Source organism: Rhyacophila brunnea, unplaced genomic scaffold (assembly GCF_057557595.1).
Source record: "Rhyacophila brunnea isolate RB1 unplaced genomic scaffold, BYU_Rbru_1.0 scaffold_11, whole genome shotgun sequence".
NCBI lineage: Eukaryota > Metazoa > Arthropoda > Insecta > Trichoptera > Rhyacophilidae > Rhyacophila > Rhyacophila brunnea.
In genome coordinates, this window is record NW_028232763.1 from 3,554,751 (window position 1) to 3,581,185 (window position 26,435).

The 26,435-nt window shown below is 32.8% G+C and overlaps 1 protein-coding gene across 1 annotated transcript in view; it reads left to right on the top strand.

Moving 5' to 3' along the window:
* The window catches only part of LOC147078289 (serine/threonine-protein kinase NIM1), a 185,623-nt gene that overhangs the window by 83,376 nt on the left and 75,812 nt on the right, over nt 1-26,435 (top strand). Inside the window, exon 2 of the mRNA XM_085958254.1 lies at nt 16,720-16,836. The gene's annotated coding sequence lies outside the window, so the exon portion shown is untranslated. The remainder of the gene's footprint in view (nt 1-16,719; nt 16,837-26,435) is intronic.

A 26,435-nucleotide genomic window follows, 5' to 3' on the forward strand; every position in this document is an offset into this window, starting at 1 on the left:
TGCGATATCTCAAAACTATGTTTTTAGTGTTGGTGACTTTTGCCTGAACGGTGACGATATGTGAATAATGACGTAAAAGAAATAAATAGTAAAATTCCTGAACTAAAATAATATGTTGATCTGACTCTTTGAAGAGTTCCATGACGCGGTACCATCAATAAATACCGTCATAACGCAACCACCGGAGTACAGCGTTGAGTCTTAGCCGCGTTGCACATCTAACCTCGTCTCGACTGCAACAAGTCAAATATGTCGATCTGATTTTATTGGATGAATACCAATGTAACCTAATATACCTCCGCACACTGGCCGAATGCAACATTTTAGTTTAAAAAAAAAACAATGGCGTCGAAAGCAACAAATTTCACTCGACATCGGGCGCAGGTATAATTCCAAAATGTCGCACTACAATGTCGCATGTTTCGGCCTACCACGTGACGTCACTGACCCGGCATGGAGTCATGCGCACGGAAGACAATTGCAACATCGCGCCCAATTTTGATTCATGACTATATTCCAGACGAGACAATTTTCAAGGTGCGACAGAGGCGGCTCTCGTGGTGCAGTGGATAAGGCACTGGCATTCCGCCCGAGAGTTCTGGGTTCGATTCAATATTCGACACAATATTTATGTGTTTTTCTCAAAGCTTGGGTGTTTGTGATTGTCAAAAATTACTAACAACCACCTTGTAAGAAGAAAAAGCAAGGACATGATTATTAACAATTCTAAAAAGAAATGTTCGACAGGGCTTAGATATTTTGGATTGAGTTGAATGGTGATCCAGCCATTCCCATTTGAATAGAAACTAATTTATCAATAGATCTAATATTAATACTACGACCGAAGGTGGATACTTGATGGAATTTGAATTAAAATTCTAATGTATTTAAGTTTTGTACTATTCCATTTGAGTCATTTTTTTGCGAAGTCAGTGTGTATTTGCTTTTTGGTGAGTGTACATCAGTAGCGAAGGGTGGAAGTAGGCTGTTCAGGAAGATCAGCCATAAATAGTGCACACTAAACTTTGTCAGTCTTACGTATTTGGTTTCATTGAAAGAAGACTGTAATTAATTTTAGGTTAGTTTTAAAAATCAATTAAACCCTACCGAAACCAAACTTTTGGTATATTTTGGGTGATACAACAAAATTGTGCACACTTTTTCATTCATATTTATTTGTTTTCGTTGGATTAAGAATACATATTATATTACACATATTGTTGGTTCATTTTTTCAAATTCATTAAGCCCTGTTGAAACCAAACTAAAATAGATAAAAATATTAGATATAAAATATTCAATTTCATGTATGGTTTAATTCTTTAATTGCATAATTTTAGATAACTATTTTATAAGTAGACGAGTATTTTTTACTATTATCTACTATGGGTTGGTTTTCGCAGGGTTTAATTGAATTTTAAAAACTAACCAACACCATCTATAAACTGTAGTCTTATTTCAATGAAACCAAATACGTATGACTGACAAAATTTAGTGTGCATCATTTAATGCGGATCTTAACAGCCAACCTTCACCCTTCGCCACTGGTTCATACAGTGCCTGAAGATGCAGAAAGTCGAAACCCGGGTCGCAAAAAAACGACTCAAATGGAATAGTATAAAGCTTAAATCCATTAGAAATTATAGATGTTGTTGCATTTATTTTTCTCTGCCACATATTTCAGATGACCGAGTACTGCTCTGTATTTTTTTTCTATATCGGACAGAATTCGATATTGTTTTGTTTCCGTCCCGTGCTTCCTTGTTCGTCGGTTTCGGCTGACTAACTCAAATAAAAATTGATTTATTTTGTATCTTTTTACTTCCTGCATCTATTTATATATCTACGCTACTGTTGTGCTGTCCTAAAAGGATTTTCTACAACTCGGAATAATATTATAATATGCGAATTCATATAAAAATGATTTAGCATAAAAATGAGAAATAAAAAGCTCAGTAGCTTACAATTTATATTGGATTCGTCTTTTTTGTTTTTGGTAGCGTAGGAGTGAGATTGGTATTACGATATACAACCGTCGATATACAAGTATATAACAAGTACCTATATTCGAATATATTTTTAGAATAGTGGTGGCGAACCTATGGCATGCGTGCCACAAGTGACACGCGAGATAGTTTTGCATGGCATGCGAATGTATTATTTTGAAAAGAAAAAAAACCTATAATAATAGTAAACGATAGATCGCATTGTATAAAAAATAGCAGGCAAATACTCTCCAAGAATAAGCATTACTTTTAATATAATATTATCGCACTAACCTTATTAGGCGGTGGAGGAAACCGCGCCTCGAAGCTTTAATTTTGATCAATTTACAATGCTTGAGACCACTGACACATCAATTTACGCGCAAATAACCAAACTAATATGCCATCCATGGACTGAAATCGTTTGCGGCTTCGAACCGTGTGCTATACTAAGCTTATCTTTTCTGGTCATGGAAATATATTTCCACAAAGTATATTATAAGCATCTGATCGTATCCGTTTATACCATACACTTACACTTACAAATTTAGTGAAAATATATTTTCATGAACAAAAATCATAAGTTTAGTATGGCACACGGATCTAAACCGCATACGGTTTCAGTCCATGGATGGCCTCTAAGTAAGTAATACAGTAACAAACAATTTCATTTCTACTTACAAAAATGGCTGTACCAAATATGAAACAAAAGCTTGATGGAGCTTGTAGTAGTAATTCTGGCAGACAGTTTTAAAATGGACCGAAATGTATGGCGTAATTGAAAAAAGTGATAAAGCCATAGGTATAGTATATGCTATATTCTATGAATGACATCTAAAATATCATATTTTTTAATGGGATTCTTAAAAACTATTTTTACATCTCCATGCAAATTGCTGGGCACGTCAGACAGTCGGAAAATAATATTTGGGAAATTTTGGCACGCCTACATAAAAAGGTTCGCCTACCCTGTTTTAGAAGATTATCGTCTATAAGGGTTAAGAGAAACTTTTAGACTTTTATTTACCGTATAATCACTTTTTATTTACATATTTGCGGAAATATTTAATTTACAATTTTGCATAACACCCGTGACATTAGATTTGGTTTTAATATGCGATTAGATTATAATATGCGTATATAACATTTTAGAAACTAGTGTTTGCGGTAGGTAATATTAATATATTATGTTTTTTGAAAGACATCTATATACGATAGCTCGGATGGACAAGAGGAGAAAACCTACACCTAAACTATAGAACAGATTAATAAATAGAATTATGATGGGCTATCTTCCAATACAGTACATTTTGACGCAGCGTTTTGAATGTGTGAGTGACATACGAAAATGAATCACGCATTATAGACGTGCAATAGTGTGTGTTGCATCATTCAACACACCAATATTAAATGAACGTCATTGCATAAACCGCGAGCAGTCGTCACGTGTATTCTTGACACGTGTTTAAGTTTATTCCGTATTCTTCCGCACTCGATATTGGTTGCCTGCTTCTACACACCCGTCTGGTTCAGTTCCCATTATTTCTGAGTTCTCTGGGAGGAATCTACGGTATGTCAGTGGTAAACAGGTATTATAGAATTTATCGACAGGTAGTGACATCTGTTTTTACCGGCGACTACAGATGCTTCTAAACAAGCAAATTGTCATCCAAGTTCTAGCTTGTATTAAGTGAGATTTATTAATTTTAATCGAATTGAGTTTGAATGTTAACTTAAAATATGTGTGATGTAAAATTATGCGATAAGACAGAGTAGAATTCCGATAGGCAGTGCATATTGTAGAAATTCCTAAACACATACAAAACTATGACAGCTGATGACGACTTGAAAACATAATTTAATAATTGATTTCGTGTTCTTACCTACCCGAGAGAAAATCTGATGTAATTGAAAAAAAATCAACTACTCTTGGGTAGCCCAATAAATAATTTTTAGCAAATTATGATGTTATAAGTACTGTAGGATTGACCTCAGCTGCTAACCGATATAATTATAATGATGATGATGAGTACTGCTAATTTATTTGTATACCGCAGTAAATTGCTTACCAATATTTTTCGTAAATAATTGAATGGTATTGTAAATGTGATACATACTACACCAGTGCTTTCCAATCTTTTTTGCGGCACATTTGTCAATTTACAAAACTTCACAATGCAGAATACTTATATACCTATATATCTATTATTTTTTTCAGACTCTGGAATTAACATATTTTGGACATTTCTTTTTTTACTTTTTTTAAGATAATTTATGATGTGTGTTTCTCTCACATATCCGGTCAACCCGCCACGCCGGGTCCCCAGGCTATAGCCCTGTCAGCCCCACACTCCCTTGCCGGAGGCATGGTCACAGGACAGCTAGTGTTGCCGTATACGATATATTTTGTAATAAAATATTTTTTTTTATTTTACGAATCACAAGATTTGAGAATGTAACATTGTTTATTTAACATACATAATCCAGAGGGTTCAAGTCCTGCTGGGCGTCATATTAAAAAATGTTTCTAGTGGTTATATATTTTTTCCAAGTTATTTTCAAATTATGTATGTTTATTTTATAGTATAATATTCCACAACAATTGTGCATTTCCAACATTAAAGATCACACAAAAAGTGCTAAATTTCTAATAAAAAATAATCTACAATTAAAATATATTATATAAAATATTATTAAATATAACTATATATTAACAACCACATTAAATATAATTATATATTAATACATAACATGCTTATGTAAGAATTCTGCGGCACACCGGTTGGGAAGCTTTACTTTACACTAACCAACACCACACATACATATTTTTTATTCATTAATATTTAGTATAAGTTTGTAATTTTTGATACACAAATAAATGACTAAACAATCCGCCAACTACGCATTTAAAATTGTATAAGTTAATAGGTTTATTATCTAACCTTTGCTATTAGTATTTGTACGGAATTGAAACATTCATTTCTATAATTGAATTTACTTGACATTGAAATTGTTATAAGTTGAGTTTGATCGACATTATTATCATTATCGGTATGAATAATTCAAGTTTTTGAGTAGATACTTGTTGCTTATTTTACTTCTGCTTAATATAATGTTATTCTATTTTTTTCCTGTATAGACAGCTTATTTCCACCATTTTTAACACTATAAGTAGAGCTTATGATTTCCCGATTTTTTAATTTTTCGAGATTCGAGAATTCTCGAAATCAAGTAAGTATATTTATTTTATCGAGAATTCAAAAATGGTTTTTTTTATTCTTATCATTATTAGATACTAAATAACTTCTTCCCAATTTATTTTTCATTTTTATTAAAAAAAATACTGGGAAATTTCGTTCAGATTAAAAGTCGAGACCTTATTATTTTTTTTTAATTCCGTTTGCAATCAACAGCTTAGCCTAGCGTCAATTTCTGGATTTATCAAGAATCTCATTGGTGATTTTTCGAGAAATGAGAATTCTCGAAATTTTCGAAAACGAATCTCGAGATTTCTGAATCACAACCTCTTACTACATCGGAATATATATCATACAGCGGAAATACATCGTCTAATTCCTCTTAGTTTAATAATAATCAGGACCGGTTTCGTCTGCTTCAAATGGATATTATCAATTAATTCACCACAAAATAGGTCCGGATTGAAATTAGTAATACACATTGTGCTTTATTTTAATTAATAAATTATAAATTACCACCCCCTACTCTTTAAGGTGTGACGTCATAATATATGAACGGCGCCTTTGAAAAACTTATTTATTTTAATATTAATATTATCGAGTTTATATGCATAGTTTAAAAAAATTGTTATAATAAAGTAGGTACCATGTAAGAGTATTAATTATTAAAGACTAATATCCCATTAGTTAACTCCATTAATTATTTTCCAATATATGACCATTTTTCTTAGAATTGACGATTTACACCTCTTGAGTGTAGTATTTTTATTGTTTATAAAGATCTATTATTAGGCTTTGGCGATTTATTATAATATGCTATCGAGTGTATTGTTATTAATAAGATAGGGTTTATACTAATTAGGTTTTTTACTGACACTTCAACTATTCATATTTTGTTTGTTGTATTTTTTGTGACCTTTGACTTGATAGGTAGGTAATGGAGTTTTTACCTACTTTATTGTATTGATTTATTATATATTATTATTTTATTATTATTATTCGACTATGTCCGATCCTAATAGTATCATAAGGGCCTCCACAGAGTAGAGGTTTGTATTAACAGCTTTTGTTTTTTTACGAGAAATGGATGTCAGCCACTTTCTCAAATTTTGATTTATTATGTAAGCTAGAGTTAAGAGTGTTCGTTGTCAGTGTGTGTTTACATTTAGAGAGCGTACACGGCGCCTGAAGATGCCGGAAGGCTAAACCAGGGTCGCAAAAAACGACTTAAATGGAATAGTATAAAACTTAAATCCATTAGAATTAATTTATTTTACTATATTATATTAAAAATGTGACACATTTCTTTTGTGATTATTTATTTTCAAGTCGACTGTGTTTAGGAAAAAGGCCGTAACCCTCGATTTTTCGAAAAGTGCTTTTATTAGAATATATTAACAATGTATAGTACAACTAAATACACGTTCTGTAAAAAGGAAGTAAGCCGCAAATTCCGATTTATTATTCAAATTCAGGTTTTAATTGGGCTTTAATTATGTTTTAAATTAAGGAAAAAAGCATTTACCTTCAATTTTAATGATTTTCTGTAATAACTTCTTTAATTATTAGTAGATCGAAAAGATATTACACCAAATCATCAATCATCATGCACCCAATGTGTGCCTATTTTTTTATTAATATTAAACCAAAATCATTCAAAAAACGTTTTTGCCTCTCCTGTAAAATTTGTTCTGTGTGGGTTACGCCCTTTTTCCTAAACACAGTCGAAGTGCATTTTACTTTATATTCGTGTTTTTTATATCGTGTTGTCAGTGTTAATAAAAAAGGGGGTTTAACGATCCCGTTTCCCTTTCTCTAGTCGAGGAATTAATAACACTCATTAGAAATTCTAAGACAGCATCGGTGCATGCGATATTTTCATTGGCAGTTTGTTGTAGGTACACTAAGCGTTTTATTTGTACAATCGTCCAAGTTAATTACTCTGCCTCTAACCCTCTCGTGCTTAAAACGCTATATTAACATGATTAATTACTGGTGATATTTTATTAAAGTAAGAGAAACCTTCTTGTAACATAAACAAGGTGATAAATCATATCACTTACACTTCAGTATTTATCGCGTTTAAACTAAAATTATCTATTCGTGTTGCAGGGTATGTGGGCCGAAACCACATTGTGTCTACCGAAATGTAATAAGTAATAACTGTAAGTATACGATATTTATTTTATATTATTATTTTTATTTCAACCCCTTAATATATTTCTTTTTCTTCATGTGCCATCCGTGATTACATTATGATCACGTCACGTACTGTCACAAGCTGGTACGGCGACAAATTTAGTCTATGGTTTCATCATTCCGCAGAATATATTGAATTGTCACTATCTCTATAAATTCAAAGATGGAGACTGCCAACTCTAATCTATTAGTATTTTGAATTATTATTCATTATTCATGCTAATTTCAATTAATTTTAACAGTTACGTGTGCGAATGTTAAAATTACTTGCAATATTGCATCCACAGATAATATACGTAAGCACCATACATAGATAATAATTTAATATAAAATGCACAGAGAAAACCACTAAAAACAAAGAACACGCGATTCTGACATGAATCGAAAATGCGCAGGCATGCAAAACATAATAAAAAAAAAGTTCATTGAGTGATGCGGGTGTCGATGTCGCGCGGTACGCGTGAGGTGACCTCATTGTTGTTCTGGCGATTTCGGCAGATTTTGCTAACTAACTTCGCTTACAGGTTCAAAATGTGCTACGGGATGGGAGCATCAGTCTGATGACATTTTAAATACCAAGAAAAACGACATTACAGTGGAGGGGATGGACAAATTTCATTGGAGAATCATGAAGGGTTGGGAGAAATTATGATTTAAAATGTTAATTTATTATTTTTAAACTTGTGATTATTTCTACATTGAAAAAACTTCGTGTTACTTCAAATTCAAGATATTATATATTATGTAAGTCCGCAGAAATAAATCTTTTGGGCGTGATAAATAATAGTAAAACAAATAAATAGTTACATAACTACCCCATTGTTGTGTGAATGGGGCGAAGCAGATCGGTTTAACAGAAGTTTCACAACGACCAAGAAATAATATTAAGAAATATGTAATATATAATATTTTGTACCATATCTATTAGGAAAAACAAATATTTACACAGATTTTCTTTGAAAATTTTATACGCGTTTCATAATATAAATTGTCTACATATTTCGTACAATATGCCCACGTACGTAAATGGAAGGTTAGGGGTTGTTATCGCAATTTTTATTACCGACGTTGAAACACTGCATCGGAATCTAACGACAGGGTATTTGTTTGCATTACGCTTATGTATGTGTTGTGGGTACATATTTGTGGAAATTTCTCGGAAAGCTTCGATAAACCGCCCCCATCATTTGTTTTGCGTGGAATATTTTCCTCCTAATTCCTTTTATCCTTGCCATTCTTTGATACGAATTCATTGTTTGGTGACATTCATTGGCAACTTATGTGACATTCATACTAATTAAATTGGCAATACTTTTTTGTAATAGTAACGATTTTAATTACCTACATAATTTGTTACAGCTTCAGAAACATGGTACTTGTTCGAAAAAATCCTTGAAAATAACTTAATTTAATATTTACCTTGGTTTAGGCAGGTTTAATTGAATTTTGAAAACTAACAACCACTATTTACACAACCCTGCCACTTCTACGTCCACAATAAGACGTTGCAATTGTTTTTAAAGCATTATATTTGGCCTATGTGGCGATCAGGTTGGACGGCCCGATGAGCTCAACAGCTGGGACGTGCATCTCTTCCCTTCGGACCACATTTCTAAAGGATGTGGTTTGCAATTCAACCATATGAATTTAATGTAGAACAATACCCCAATATGATCGACCGACCACACGAGGGTGACGACGAGGAAAAAGAATTAGTGATTTTAGCATGCTGGATTAATCTTATATTGTTTTCAGATAATTTAAAAATCTAAGTACACACTTATTACAATAACATATACGCCAGGGATGGCGAACCTTTTTGCATACGCGTGCCAATATTTCCCAAAAAATATTTTTCGACTGACGTGCCAAAGAGTCGGCTCGTTTTTTTAGGAAAATATTTTCGCCGCGGGCCGCAGATAGGTCAATTTTTCGCAGTCGGCTCGTTTTTTTTAGGAAAATATTTTCGCCACGGGGGCCGCACGTTGGTCAATTTTTCCCAGTCGGCTCGTTTTTTTTAGGTAGGTATATATTTTCGCCGCGGGCCGCATGTTGCACAATTTTCTCAAGTGTCAGTCATTATTTTTTTATATGTAAGTAAGTAGGTATAATATTCATTTGTATACCTTTTCTGAATTTATTTTTATTGGTCGATGTTCGCGTGCCACTAGTGGCACTCGTGCCATAGGTTCGCCATCCCTGATATACGCGCAATTGTTCAATTAGTATGATTGTATAAATGCCTATTATCATTATTGATGTCCATTGTCGCATTTGTCACTTTCTTAAAAAGCTTTTTGCAATAGGTACCTATAACTTTTTAATAAATTAATAGAAAGCTCTTTTTATATTGCTTTCCTACATAATTTCATACGAATACTGTGAAAATAATCAAACAACGATTGTTATTACTCATTTTCATATAAAAAAAAAAACTGTATTTAACTAAACATCGCACTCTATGACCGACGATAATTTTACTACGCAAATTTCAGGTTACGGAAGTAAAGCAAATGAAAAGCTGTTTTATTCATTTATCAAGCGTTATTTCCTTCACAGCGATATAATTTTAGACATTATATTTACAATGCTAAATTATGTGACTTTGGTTTATTAATGTTTATATGACGCATAAATTAGCGGAAGGTGGCTTTCTGTCAAGGACTGATCGTTTCCAATTTTAATTGGATTACGGGTATGCAGTAGGCACTATTGGACTATAACTAGAGTCATATGAAATTTTCGTATTAAATCACTTGATGGCGATTCCACAAAAAGATGGTTTTGTCGAATAGGTGGCTAAGATTTATATTTATATTCTTTACGTATTCGCATTGAAATATGGTCTTCTGTTTTGACGTTGTATTACAATGATCGAATGGCAAATTGTTTGTAATTCTTCTTCTTCTTTGACCATGCTCAACCTATTAGGTCCATACTCTGACCACACACAAATTGAAAAACAATATGTGCACTTGCCATACCCAGGATTCGAACCTGGGACCCTCGACACTATTGGCTGGAGCTTAAGCCACACGGCCATTGAGAGTCAGTCGGTCGAAGGGTGTTTGTAATTGTTCATCTAATTACCCTAAATAATGTTGATTATATTAAACAAAAACTTTTTATACGTTTGTAATACGAATACAAGACGTTTTTGCATTATTTATTTATTTATATAGTAAAGTTTTATGATGTTACGCTATTTTTCATCTAAATAACTGAATTTAAAATGAAATCAAATTTCGAGAGTTATCTTCGTAAAAGTGCACAATAACAAATGAACGACTTGCATGTAATATAATCATTAGATAGTTTTATTAACCTGTTTTAGGTTGACTACGATATATGGAGGTATCGTTTTATACTTTTATAGAGAAGGCATAAGTACATATTATGCTAAATTGAGGGTGAAACACAACGAATACAGAATTTGCTTTGCTTGTTAATTTATTGTTCTGTGAGGAAATAGGATAAAATATTTTTAATTGGCTACCGGAGTTGATAAATGGTTTTCTCAAGCTGGAGTTGAGTGAGATATCCTTTACGTTGCCAATCTCTTGTGCAATCCGATTTAATAAATCGAACATTTAACAATCTTTGGAATTGATTAATTGAGTGAATCTGAATTTGTGCTGAAATATTTGCGGTTTTTGACAGATGCCGGAGATGGCGGTGTGGCCAACCATTTACTATCTATTGTAGGGTCAATTTATTGTATTTCAAATTATTAACGAACGGAACACGAAACAAGTACCTATCACTGATAATGGTATACCTACCTACCCATTATCTCCCAAGTATAGACATGTTATAATTTTTAATTAAATGTGCGTATAGCATAACAATGATAAGTATACTTTACCGCAACGAGTGGCGTCCCTAGATAAAATGCCGCCCCTAGGCAGCGCCAAAATGCCGCCTCATTTTTATATACTTACAGTATTTTTATCATCCTTTCATGAGTCCAATATCTAAGAAAATGTGTTTTATGGAAACATTACCAACAAAATATCAGACTAATTATTCGCAAATCTGCGCGTGTCGTTTCTGATCACCGAGGACGTCGAAGGGCAACGGAAGTAAACTAGATATCGCAAAACCCGACAAAACCAGTGAGCTGAATTTTTTAATGGAAAGATATTTTCGTTATTACTAAGTTTAGGTAACTATTTCTATATTTAAAAAAATCTATATGAATCAAATGATTTTCCTCAATTTGCCGCCATTTGAGTAACTGCCACCCCAAGCGACGCTCAATCTGGCTATCCCCACGGGACGTCACTGACCGCAACTAACAATGCAGGGAAAGGTAGAGATTCTTTTGGGTATTTGTTGGGTAATATAATAATAAATGACACGACGGATTGTATACGACTGGTGTACCTACAGTTTGTTTCAAATGAATTTGCAACGTGAAATATCTTGCAGCTAATTCAATCATCATTATTAAAAAAATATATCCAGTAGTTACTGGATATACACAAGATTTAAGAATGTTAGAAACATACACATAAAAAATACTAGAAAAGTCTTGAACCAAGTGGGATTCAAACTCACATTTTACACTGTCCGGATAAACGCTCTGCGGATTTATTCTATACACCAGGCTGCTATCGAGGGTAGTTTATCATATATATTGAGGTATTATAATTGTTACAATAAGTAAGCCGTCTAAACTAAACTGTTAAAACTGTCTATCTCGCACTAAAAGTTAACACAACCAAGAGAGGTGCTGTTGAAACATAGCACGTATTGTAACAATTACAACTAATTTATTGTAACAATTATAATACCTCAATACATAAATATGATAAACTACCCTCGATAGCCGCCGATAGCAGCCTTATGTATAGAATAGATGCGCTGATCCTTTAAGCCAGTACTACTCAAGTTTTCAACAAGTATTTCCCAAACTTAAATGAATACCAAAAGTGCAATTGCATAAGAACACCATTTGCTAAATCCTTAAAATATGATCATATTATGTGGGCAGCTCGAGAAGAATTGGTTGTTCAGATGAAGTCGAATTTAATGAAAGAAGTCTTGCAGAATTTTAAATAAGGTACACAGACAGCAAGAATCGTCAATCGCAAAAGCAGCATTTTTATTCATAATTCATTTTGCGACAATATTCCTACATATGTGAAACAGAATTTTCATCATTACTGGTAATAAAAAATAAATTCAGGTCGTGTCTATCAACGGAGACTTTGGAGTAAACCCTGCGAATTAGCATTTCAAACATTTTTCCGGATATTGATTTATTACGTAAAAATATGCAATCAATCCCCTCTCATTAAAATATTTTTGTTGGGTAGCAGCATTGGGTAGCAGTAATAAAGTTTTTTTTTTAATTTTTGCTTTACATGCAAGTAAATGAAATTTAATGTTCTATTATTTTTAATAAAAATGTACTTAATGATAAATAAAGTACTATTAGTTACTAAAGACCAAAAATTTTTGGGGAGGGGAGCCTTGGATTTATTTTTTTCTGATTTTGCTCAAACATTAGAAACACTGCTGTAACACCATTACAATAGAGGTCATATTGCTACAAATTCCCGATGCGTGATATCGCATACTGGAAATTGCGTGACGCCTACCTATACATGCGAATTTACTTGCTAGCTACTGTATTGAGTGCGTCATCCATTAATAATGTCATTGGGTAGCAGTAATAAAGTTTTTTTTTAAATTTTTGCTTTACAAGCAAGTAAATGAAATGTTCTATTATTTTTAATAAAAATGTACCTCATGATAAATAAAGTACTATTGGTTACTAAAGACCAAAATTTTTTGGGGAGGGGAGCCTTGGATTTATTTTTTTCTTATTTCGGAGGCCGTAGTATGAGAAACTTTGAGAAGTACTACTTTAAGCTACCGATCGGCATACCTCCTGCATGCATTTAATATTCATAAAATAATAATTTTGTGCAAGTGTCATCACCGGACGCTATCTATATTCATTAATCATATTAGTAATTCCATTACCTTGATTAATTAAAAAGCTCGTTGCCTTGGCGGAATGGAAGATGTGCTTTCAAATGCTGGTCGGTGCTTGTTTATATTATATCTTCCAATAACTATACTATATTATATTACATGTGAAGTTTAGCATAATTATGTATTTTAATCATTACTCATTAGCCTTTCTTAGTAGGTATCCTTAGATGTTCAATTTCTTTATATAGTTGCTTTATATACAATCGCTTTTACAATAGTTATTATTGAGACGTCCACATGAATTTGTCCGTTATCTATTATGTATGAGTGTGTATTAAAATCTAATGAAATCCATCATTTTAAAGCCTTCTGTAAATTGAAATTCACAGGTTTATCGATTATTGCAATCTCTTTGTGAAATCTTAACGTGCATATTATTTGCATATAAACCTACCACACGAGTACAATGCAATCTTGCTGAATAATTCAAGCCGTTTATCGATTTTAAGCAAAGCTTTTAGGTTTTGCAATGTTTTTGAAGTCTACTAAATCAAGCAATTTATAATTATGTGTTTAATTGCTTCGCCTTAGTTACTTTAAACTACCCCAGTGATCGATTTCAATATAATGTTCTCACGAAATTAGTTTTATGACGTCACTTTTTCTACAACACCCCTATCCCCTTTTTAATCATATTACATGCCTTGTGATATAACTTTAGATATATGGACGACCCCAATATTACCTTTAAATAATATGATGTAGGTAGACGTTAATTGGTTATCAGGCATTCGGATATTATAACAACCGGCTCGCATCTGGATGACTACGTTGCAATTATGTTTTACGTATAATTTCTTATTTTGAATTACTATCTCGCCATCTTCCTGTTATTATGATTATAAATAGGTATAAAAAAAATAATCAGTGTGTGTATCTACTTATGTACGCGCGTTAGAAGTTATACTTCTTTGGCGTAACAAAACAAAAACAAAACTTGTGATAACCTAGATTCTTTGACTAGCTCTTAATTATCTTGTTAAATTACACACTCGAGAAAAAGGACCGCTTCTTTTAACGCCGTTGGTTTATTTCTATACACTTTAACTTATATTACTAAATTATATAATTATTTATCGTTGTTTTTATTTTTAAAGTAACAACTGCCACTATCACGTTTAATAGTTTGTTTACGTAAGGAATTGAAAATGGCCGACAGTAATAAATTCGCTGCCTAGGCAATGGAACAATTCTAAACTATAATATCTATTATACTGTATAATCGTCACGATTGGAGTATCATACTGTGGCGTAATGTAGTGCCTTCGGCTGATAACCGATCAATCGATGGCTCGAATCCAATCGAGTGCGTTTATTTTTGTGTGAAAAAATAAATTATGTGTTAAGTACATGTCACACGCCAAAAATACACTCTCATCTGATTTTCCAAACGCGCATAAAGAAGTATAACTTCAAAAGGGAAATATTGCAGACTTCTGTTTCAGTCCTTTGTTACTAGTTAGTTAGTTAGTTAGTTACTAGTTATCGTATAATTTAATATTTTCAGTAGGAACCTATTTTTTTCCGCCTGTATTATGTATATTATGTAAAAGTTTCGTGAATATTCTTTATGTAGTTTTATTATAACAATATGTAGGTACTTTTATTATGAAATAACTTTCATGTTTGTTTTTTAATAATATCGTCGTTTATTAAATTTGGTTTGTTTAGTTTTTTTAAAACTCTATGCGGTAAAAAAGAAAATTCATACTGGCAAACTTCATCGTTTTTTCCCCCAAATAAATACATGACCAACAACAAGCCTTGTCAAAAGATCACTTTGTAAACAAATAGGGAAACAAAATATACAAGTACCTACAGTTTATTTGTTGAAATTTAGTTATGGCTAGAGTTGGGTATTTCCCGAGAAAATCTCAATCTCGAGATTCAGGATTTCGCGAAATGATGAAATTTTCAATTCTCGAGATTTGGGATTTCCAGAAAAGAATGCTCGAGATATCGGGAAATTTAAAAAAAAACCTGTAAAAATCCTAAAATCAGTAGGAAGTAGGAAAACAAAAATAATTCAAAAAATTCCTTATTAAAATAGAATTTCAAAAAACAAAGACTGTCGATCGCTGCATCTGACAGTCTCAAAACGCTTTGAGACACAGAATTCCGTGATGTTGCAAAAATTGCGCTCATTTTGAGTCGACGTTGGCTTAATTGTGTTAAATGCCCCGATCAGTCTTTGAACGTTTTGTGTCAATTTTTTTTCATATAGAAAATCGTTTGCCTATTAATATTTGATAATAAAGAAATCCCGAGAAAAGATTCTCGAGATCTGGGATTGTTAAAAATTTCAATTCTCGAGATTCGAAATGTCGAAAATTTCTCAAAAATTCCCGTCGAGAAATTCCCGAAACCCAACTCTGGTTGTGGCCACATAGATACGAATGGTGGGTTTACTCGCACTACCAAACTGCCATGGAGCGCATTTGGGCCCCTGATTAGTTCCTACCTATCTTAAAAAGTGACCTCCAAGCGTGCCTAAAGTGTTCAAGCAACGTGCTCATGTTATGCATGTGAAACATGGACCCTCAATGTATGAGAACTTCAAAAACTATGAGTAGCGTAATGTGGCATAGAAAAGTAGAGGCAAGGTACATGTTGGGTGTAACGAGAATAATACCATAAAAGAAAACTGCGTATAGAGAGGCAGATAATGGCTTGTGATGTTGTGGTTTGTGATCAATAGTTTGGCAGATGCACGTTGCAGCAAAGGGCTGGGGACTAGATGTTGTGATCGAGAAATTGCGGGAAATAATCGGGAAAAGTCAATCTTGAATATAACGAGAAATTAATTTTTCTGAATTTCAAGAATTTTAATTTCTCGAAATGAAATTCTCGAGGAAAAAGTTGAAACAGAAAAAGAACACTGCCGATCGCAATTAGAATATAAAGAAATCTTCGGTTAAAGAAATGAGGCATAAAAAAAGTTTTAAAAAAGCTTTTGATTGTGATTGTGATTTGAATTTCTTAAATTAATTTTGATAATTTTAGAGATTCTCTCGAAATCTAAAAACTAATCTAGTAAACCGAGAAAACAATTTTTATTGAACTAAAAAACTTCTAGAAATGAAAAAGTTACCGAGAAGAGTGGAAGGAGTTAGTTGAAGTTAATCTTACAGAGGATATACTCAGTCTGACGATGATAATTAAAAAAAAAACGAGGAAGACTTAAACATAAATTAGTGACACTTATTTTCATACATGGATGTCACATCATCATTTATTTCGTTATCTGGTTATTGCAATATTTACCTACATCAGCATACATCATTTATTGTAGAAGATATTTTACCTAATTACCTATATTTTTTGACTCTACAGGTGACTGTCACTTATGGTTATGCGCACAAGATTTTTCTTCGATGTCGCTGCCGTGAGAAATACGTTCCAGTTTGAATTATCAACCTCCACACATCTTGTACACATGGTTCATATTATGTAAGTACCCATTGAACACTTTATTAATATTATACACAGTTCATTGTTAGAAGTATGGATAATTTGAACGTGTGTGGTGATTATAAATCTATAGGTAATCTATGAAAGGTCTTCAATCATTTTTCAATATATCTTTGAACGTCATCAAATTTCAGTTACTCTTAACTTGGTATTATTTTATAAATTTTGTGAATATGCAAATAGATTATAAATACATACATGTATACAAATGGATTAAATGGTCGAGCTGTGTGATAAAATTTAATTAGTCAATTTTTTCTAGTTTTCCTTACAATCGGACCTTGTAGATTTTTTCCCGGAGCTATTAGTAGTATGAATTTCAAATTACTTTAAAATAGTCTACATACCTATTTCTATTTTTTAAATGCTATTTGTTGTAGACAGATAATGCTTACCAACGATTTGAAGAAAATCTAAGACTAAATTCAAAATGTTAAAAAAGTGATGATAAATCCAGAAGTTAATTATTATTTGTACATAGAAATGATTTACATAGCTTAATTAAAAAATACGATATTGCAAATTTAGAATCGAAGTTTTATTAGGTAGGTACCTATCAGTAGGGAAGGGTGGAGGTAGTTTGTAAAGATCCGCCATAAATAGTGCACATTAAACTTTGTTAGTCATACGTATTTATTTTTATTGAGCTAAGACTACAATTTACAGATGATATTGGTTAGTTTTTAAAAATCACTTAAACCCTGACCAAACCAAACGATAATAATTTTGGTATACTTACCTATTTTGGGCGATACGACAAAATTGTGCAAACTTTTTCATTCATACTTATTTGTTTTCGTTGGATTAAGAATACACATTACACATTTTGTTGGTTCATTTCTTTAAATTTATAAAGTCCTGCCTAAACCAAACTATAAGTAATGGATAAAAAATATTATTGTATCTAAAAAATATGCAAAGTAATGATTGATTTAATTGCATAATTTTAGATATTTTATAGATAGACGAGTATTTTTTGGCTATTATTTGTTATGGCTTGGTTTCACGAGGTTAAAATGAATCATAAAAACTAAAGAACATCGTCTGTAAATTGTAGTCTTATTTCAATGAAAACAAATACGTATGACTGACATAGTTTAGTGTGCACTATTTATGGCTGATCTTAACAGCCTATCTCCACCCTTCGCCACTGGTACATATACTTGAATCGAATCGAATCAAAGAATAGGACATACATCCCTATTATTTTGTAAAAGTAATGCTTGGTTTTTCTTGACACCTAAAATATTATAATAAAGTATCTACATAATTGAAGAAGAAGAATAAAAGTGATTACCATTTGCTATAATATAACATATTGTGTTTAAACATCATTATGATGGGGTATTCATCATCACTACATCTAACGGCCGAAGAATAGTAATTTACTATCCGACATTGACATTGCAACAATGGCATTTCCTCTCCGGCCTAATTTCGACCTTGCAAGTCGTCCGCTTCTTACCCCAGACCTCAAAAACACATGCGGCAAGGCCTCGAGGTCCTCGTTACTTCCGGTAACGCCCCGCCTCCCCATCAGCGGCACCCGCCTACTTCCGGGACGCAGGCTCTCGTGAAAGGGGATCGTTAGGGCGCTTCCCGCAACGCTAATATCGCTCTCTCGTGACAGCGGAGACGCTTTCAATTGTATGCGCGGGCGGGGTAGGGTACGTGAACCGGTTTTTATTTATTTATTCAAATGCCACTAATTAATTTTATTCAATCCATGTAAATATTTACACGTGTTAATATAATTAATTACAAGTTTAAACGTTCACAACGTGTAATAAAACATAAACAGAAAACGAAGTAAAAAAATTAAAATAATAAAACATTTAAAAAAATATATTTATAAGTATAAAAACATATATAGTTATAAATTAACACGTATTGTATACAGTTGCGGCTCGTCCATATGCACTGCGGAACTGCAGCACCTTGGGGGTGAAAAACTGTAATATTATAATATACACAATTTATGTATATGATATGAAAATATCAAATATTATTTAAGCGTGTATTAAGCTCGCCCGCGCACCGATACATCCAATAATTATCATACACAGCGGTACTAATATCAGAAAGTGACCCGATATGCTCGAGTGGAGAAGAAGGGCGCGGGGAGCGGGGCTCGCAGCTAAAAGCGTGATCGGTACTGCTGGTCCGACAGTATTTCGCCTTTTCTGCGTTAGCACGTGAGCATGCGGGCGACAGGGAGGAAAGAAATATAGCTTTATTGATTTATTAACATTGTTAAAATTTATTTCTGCAAGCAATTTATGCAAAGTTCTTTATTTTAATTAATAATATAATTAATAATTTATATTTAATTTTGATGTTAATAGTAAAATATAATCCAAGTAAACATTTATTTTTTTATTTTTAATCAACCGCAGCACCCCCAGATGTCTTATCCACGAGCCGCCACCGGTTATAAATAAACATATTATATTATATTATTTTACGTGACCATTTATTTTTTTCCTCAAAACGGTACATTACTAATTTTTAGGTAATAGGTTGTATGTGTATTCAAGAAAGCAACAAATGAAAACAACAGGAATGAACACGCGAAAATAAATAATTTATGCGGGTTTTATATTTTTCTGAAGAACAAAGTATATTTGCTTTTGATTTCAAATAAGAATGAAATTTTTGACAGGACTTCTTAAAATTCACTTTGATGATTAACAACACCTATTCTATATATTCTACCGGTGCTTTTCTATGAATTTTGCCTTTTGATTTTTAGAGCCTTTTTTTGAAATTGTTTCCGTAGGTTACTCTTTTTCTGAAAACGGGACATTTCGGCGTCCCGGAATTGTGGCTGGGGGCAACGGGATAAGCTAACTAAAAACAGGACGGTCTCGTTCGAAACGGAACGTATGGTCACGTTAATTATACATAAAATAAGCTATACATACGATATTTGAAGAATTTATTAAATAACCTCTACCTAAACTCAGCTCACGCAAGTGGAATCTACCTATCGATATTTGAAGAGATGTGGTTGAACGAAATTGGTGACCTCCCAATTGGAACCATCGATGGCAGGTTTATTATGCAACTACATAATTAAATATCTTCTGTTATATACCGTTCGATTTGTTGGATTTACATTTTTAAAGTTGACTCCAAGAGAGTTGTTATTGCATTAAAGTTTTGTAGGATCATAGTTTAGCAGGTTTAGCTCTTCCTTTTCACGTGTGTGTTTCAAATTTTCGTATTTCTCACCCCGCCTTGCCATTCTCCTCGAAATCTCCGTGGATGATATGAGAAGCTTTTATTAGATTTTAGGCATGATTGCGTCGGTATATGTACGTAGAGGTCCTTTCATCGCACATTTGGGGTGGCTATTTAACCATGCATTACTTGTACAAAATACTCAAAATATCTACGTTTAATGGCATGTAACATTTTTAGTTACTGTTTTATTGATTGTACACAGTACTGTTTCATTTCCTAAAAAGTTTTTTTAGAAATCTTGAAGTTTGTTATTTAGAATTAAAATGTTGATATATTTTCTCTGACGAGAAAGATTCAATTCCTTTACTAATCCGCCAAATATGAAGCAAAACACATCCATTTTTCATCACTACAGCGGGAAGAAAGATCTGATTTATTGTCATGAAGAAAGAGTCGTAATTCATTACTAAGTTCTACAATGCTCGATAAAAGGATTGTGATCGTGTGAAAATTCGACCTCGAGATTTTGACTGATTTGTATCAGGTATCGTCCAGTGATCATGTTATGATTTTTGTTTTTTTTTTTAAATACTGAAATATATTTAGCAGCTCCCTGGCAGGAGCTCCACAGCCCCCAGTTTGAGAAACACTGATATAGAATACGTAACGACGTACTGTACGCGTACAAGAATCTAAATTATAGTATTACCGCTTTCCTGTTAAAATATACCGAATAATTATTATTGATACTGATATTGTTATTTACGTCCGGCGTCGCAACCCTAACAACGACGTCGCTTTAAGTACCACGAGGCGTCGTTTTACGACGAGACTTAAAGTTCTTATGTGGTTTATCATAGTAACAGAGTATTTTGACATCTTAACGACTTCCTCGCTATTGCTCGCCACTAAACGATTTATCTCTTACGTGACCACCACTCGTGTTTTGTCCAAGTCGGTGACTTTTGAATAAATTTAGATATTTTTCATACAATACTGTATGTACAATATGTTTAATATTAGTGTATATTTTTAATAAAAAAACTCACGATTTCCTAACAGTTTCATTATGTTTTATGGACTTCGTTGATGAGTACTAACATTGCACTGTCCAAATTTTTTTTTTTTTTTTTAACATATTGTAGACATTACAAATTATAAGTTTAAATCGTTCACAACATGACATGAACCATTATTATAAAGAAGAAAGAAAAAAAAAGTGATTAAAGGGATTAAAATGTTAATATAAAAAAAGAAAGTGCAGTGAAAATACAATTATACATACATCATAGAAGTTCAAAGTACAGTTTGTTAAGGAGGCTCTATTTTAAGAATTTATAAAATAGCCTCCACCTAAACTCATCCTCACGCAGGTGGAATATATGAACACCCGAAGCAATTTGGTGGAACATAGTTATCGCCCTCCCAATTGGCATTACCAGTGACAGGTTGGTCCTGTACCTTGGGAGAATAAACAACTGATGCTCTCTATTTCTAAGATAGTTATCAGGGACACACCGGTCAACACTGCCCAGAATGGCAGAGTTCTTATTTATACCTCGTATAAGTCGAAAAAATACGTAGCCAAATAAAGATCTCTTCTAAATTGCAGACTGCAGTATGTAAGCAAACATACCTAAGAGAAAGTCAGTTGGATAAAGCCACGGATGGTATCCATACAACCTCAAGTAATACGTGTTATTACCTTTATGGCTTATATTATATGTATAATTTCTGGAGACTAGAAATTTGGTATCTAGATGATAATGCAGTGGCAATACATTCTATTACAATTTAAGAGAATCTGGTGTTTCAAACACTTGGGTTTTGCACAATTTTGATGAATTTTTAGTTAAATAAAAATCACTAATTATTAGAAAAACTCTTCATCTATGACGATGATAATATGATGGGTTTAAATTTAAAATTTATCTTAATTCAACATTATAATCGTATCTTCAATGAGCAATGGGGATTCGTAATTTAAGGTTTCCCTACCCTCTGTTATTTTACCACGTTTTTATTAGCTCGTATTCTTGTTTGTGCTGTACAGATTTTTTCTTGTGTGTCCATTACACATTTTTTCTTGTTTGTCCAAGATTTGCATTGGACGATTGAAGATTTTTAACTAACTTCCCGACTAGCTAGATATTTGAAACTTTTAGAATATATCAGAACACGACGACAATGCATTCTTTTAATACTTTTGGCCATCTTGCAGAATTGAATTCATTTTCAGTTAATTCTGTTTTGTATGTTTCGGAAAAAAATCGTTAAAAGTAAAACATTATTATTTGTTGCTAAGGGGGTCCTAGCAACTGAATTATTAATATATACATGCGTTACTATGGAAATCAATTTGAAATGTCAAAATGACATTTCAGTATTCTATATTTATTCAGTATTTCTATCAAGTACAAAAAAGTATTTATTAATACATATAATTGTCAAGTTTATATGATTCAACAGACAATTTAAAAACGTTGTATATAAAAAGTTCTTTTTATCTTGTAATTATTTATTATTGGCTTTAATAAAATAAAATCAGCACGAAATTAAATTGTTTTTTTAGGAAGCCTAGGAAAATATTAAATATATATTTTGTACCGAATAACCATTCTTACTATGTAGTAGGTATAATACAGTGACGACGGGTGGAGGGAAGATGTAAAGATTCCACATAAATTATCAGTCATACTTATGTGTTCTCACTGAACTAAGATTTCAATTTGCAGATGGTAATGGTTAGTTTTTAAAATTAAATTAAACCCTGCTCCCGGGTGGGGTGGGGGTGGGGGCGGTACCCATCCTTCGCCATTGGTATAGTATAAAACTGTGTAGTTGATTATTCAATTTTATTTATGTAAATGAGCTTATTCATTGGTAATTTCAAAATACGATTCGTTTACTATCATCGACATCAGCTTTTCACAGTGACGCCCCGTGAGGGTATGCAGATTGAGCGTCGCTTGGGGGCGGCAGTTACTCGAAGGGCGGCAAATCTAGGAGAATCATTTCGTATACATATATAGAAATAGCTACCTAAACTTAGTAAAAACGAAAATATCTTTCCGTTAAAAAAATCAGCTCACTGTGTTTTAAGGCTTATACATCAGTTGTGGCACGGTCTATTGCGTGTCGCGGGTGAAAATGACGCATGCCAAACGAAATATAATTTGTCATATAAATTCAACATGCGTCCATTTAATGTTCTGTTTATTGTTCTATTAGTAACAATAATAATATATTATTCATTGACTTGTTTTCTTTTTAAAGTAAATAGGTAACGTTTTTAGTCATCTTTACACGATTTAAGAATTAATACTCCCGTCGCCATCACGAAACAAATTGACGTGTTCCCAGCTCGACGTTCCCTCTCCGAATGGCAGCGAGCCCAAAATTTCGTCGCGCCTATAGTTGAAAATTATTTGCCGTTTCACTGATGTATCGCCTTAAGTAACATTAAATATTAAACAGGACTGTAATTTTTTTGTCGAGTTCGCGATGTCTAGTTTACTTCCGTTGCCCTTCGACGTCCATAGTGACCAGTGACGACACGTGCACAGGTGATAAAAAATACTGTATAAAAATGGGGCGGCATTTTGGCGCTGCCCAGAGGCGTCATTTTGTCTTGGGGCGTCACTGGCTTTTGATGTCTTGTTTTCCGTTCCCATAACCTCAAAGTATCCATGACGCAATAAGACTCTTGATGTGTTTCAGATTTCAGGATTTTCCTCGGCTATTTGCTGCCGAAACGTTTCCGAGAATCGACAAAATCTAAAGCGGCTCGAATTTGTGATGCCTTTTCAAATTTCAAAGCACTTTTCTCGGATTCTTATCGGTTCTTGAGTATCGCCTGGCGTGTTATGGCATTTAACCCGCTGTGGGCGATTTAATGTGACGTGTCTACACTAAGTATGCCATAAGTACTATAAAAACCTTAAAGTAACATCATTCATATTAACACGCTTAATGATTTTTAAGAACGCACGAATTTTACGTGAAAACTTCACTTTTATTGATTCTTTTATTAAGGCTATACTTCAACTGAGGCACGGTCTAAAAAGATCGTGACTAGGCGATGCGCGGATTGTGAAAATGACGCGAGCCGAATGAAATATAATTTGTCATAAAAATTCCACATGCGTCCTTTTAATGTTATGTTTATTATTACATTCGTAATACTAATAGTATATTCATTGGCATGTTTTCTTTCTCAAGTACATGCGGAACGTTTTTTAGTCATCTTTACACAATTTAAGAATATATTCCTCCGACGCCATCACAAAACAAATTGACGTGCTCACACCTCTACTGTCAGTTTCCGATTGGCGACGACTGCGAAATTTCGTTAAAAATTATTTGCCGTTTCACTTACTATGCTCTTAATTAAATTAATTTCAGTTCATACCGATGTTTCAAAAGCTCTTAATTGTTAAGTTGATATTTTTAACGAGATTTACAAAAGCAAAGATATTGCATGCTGAAAATCGTTTTTTACCCCGTACATTTTCCGGATCTCTGTCAACAATCATTTTGTAGCCGTTGACATTTCTCAATATTGCAAATTTTTCAGCTATTCCACTGAAATGTTTAAATCTCTATACATCACAGTAGCCATTGATATACTACTAGATGAGCAATTCCCATACAAGTGTCATTTTAAAAATATACCACAAAAGATATTACGAATATCGTCTTATAATATTTCCTTGTAGGTATAATGCGTTAAGACCGTTAACATGGATTCCCGAATTTCACCCGTATTGCCCTGGCTGTAAAACTAAATTTACGTTCTTGGAATAGTGAACCTAAGGGTGCTGCAATGCAAAACAGACAGAGCAAGTCGTCATGCGCTGACTATTAGTTAGAGTAAGATGCAAGCTAGATCGGGCTTACTCAGTTAGTTTTAACAAAGGCCGAGTCGCTGAAAATCGGGCGTCATTTTAAGAAGCATATGATTCATCCAGTAGTATATCAATGACAGTAGCACATAAAAAGAATTTCACCACCAATAACTACGCACTAATCGTATTATGTACCTAACTTAATAATACTGAACTACTACGTGTCATAGCATAACTATTATATAGGTACCTTCTAATATATAGAGTGGCATAATATTGTTTCACTTCAATACGAGTCAGTTGATAGTAGATTATTAGCACCATTGGCATTTATGTATTGGCAAATAATTATGGTTTGCTATCATTAAAAGTGCATACAATATATGATAAAAATAGCATGAGTAAAAATAGTTTTCACATCCGGAAAATATATCGCGCACATATTAAAATTATTGCAAATAGATTATATTATTAGTTTATCATATATTTAATGTGATTAACCGAACTTGCAAACAATGCAATCACATGAATATTTTTATTTTTACTGAAATAATGATAGAATTTTAATTGAAATATTTTTTTACCCTTTTTTACCTGTCTATATGTGTTAAGTCATTCGATCGTGGTATGATTTTATAAATAACAGGTATTAAAACCTATAGGTAGGCCGCTATAATTTTTCGAAAACTATAAAAATGGATATGGAAATTGTCTACAAATTAACTCTACTGAGGTTTCTTTTATTTAATTAATTCAGAAAAAAAATATCTCGCCTCCCATTACCACTTGGCACAGAAAGTGTTTTAATATTCACATGTGAGGGCATTTTGAATTTTATTTAAAAATGTGATTCACAGACCAAACCATGCTATTTTTTATTATTACCATTGAGGTCAACCCCCATAAACGATCAAGTTCAAGGGATTTGATTTGCGCAATTTACTTGTAATTTGTACATATTTCTCCATAATAAATAGGTACCGAGTAGGTACTAAAAATAATTATTTATTACTTTTACGAGGAGAATAAACGTAGTGAAAACCTATTTATTTAATATGATTTAACATACATTTCACCGTACGTAACGATCACATTAAAAATGTTATAAATATTATTTTATATTCGATGTTGAATCTTCTTCCAAATGAAACTTTTTATGATTTCTCTATAAACATAGCTGAGGCAAATTGTGTTCAAAAACGTCCCGTACCAAACTTACCTATTTTAGAGTTTGTATATATTAGATAATGGGTCGAAGCGGTTTTTTATGCTCCATATCTATAGAAGAAGGCTTTATTTAATAATTCTTTCGAATACTTCAATTTTAGAGAGATTCTTTCGTTTTCAGAATTGTTCTAAATAATTTGACAGTGATATGCGTCGTTACGTTTGATTTTGCATTCGATTATTATCACAAATACAGTTCTGTATATTTTGAGTTCGCGCCCTTGTAATAATAATAATAATAATAATGGTGTGAATTTAGTATGGGTTCAACTCTCTGTGGTAATATAGTCGCTATCATCATTTATTAAACACTTCGTG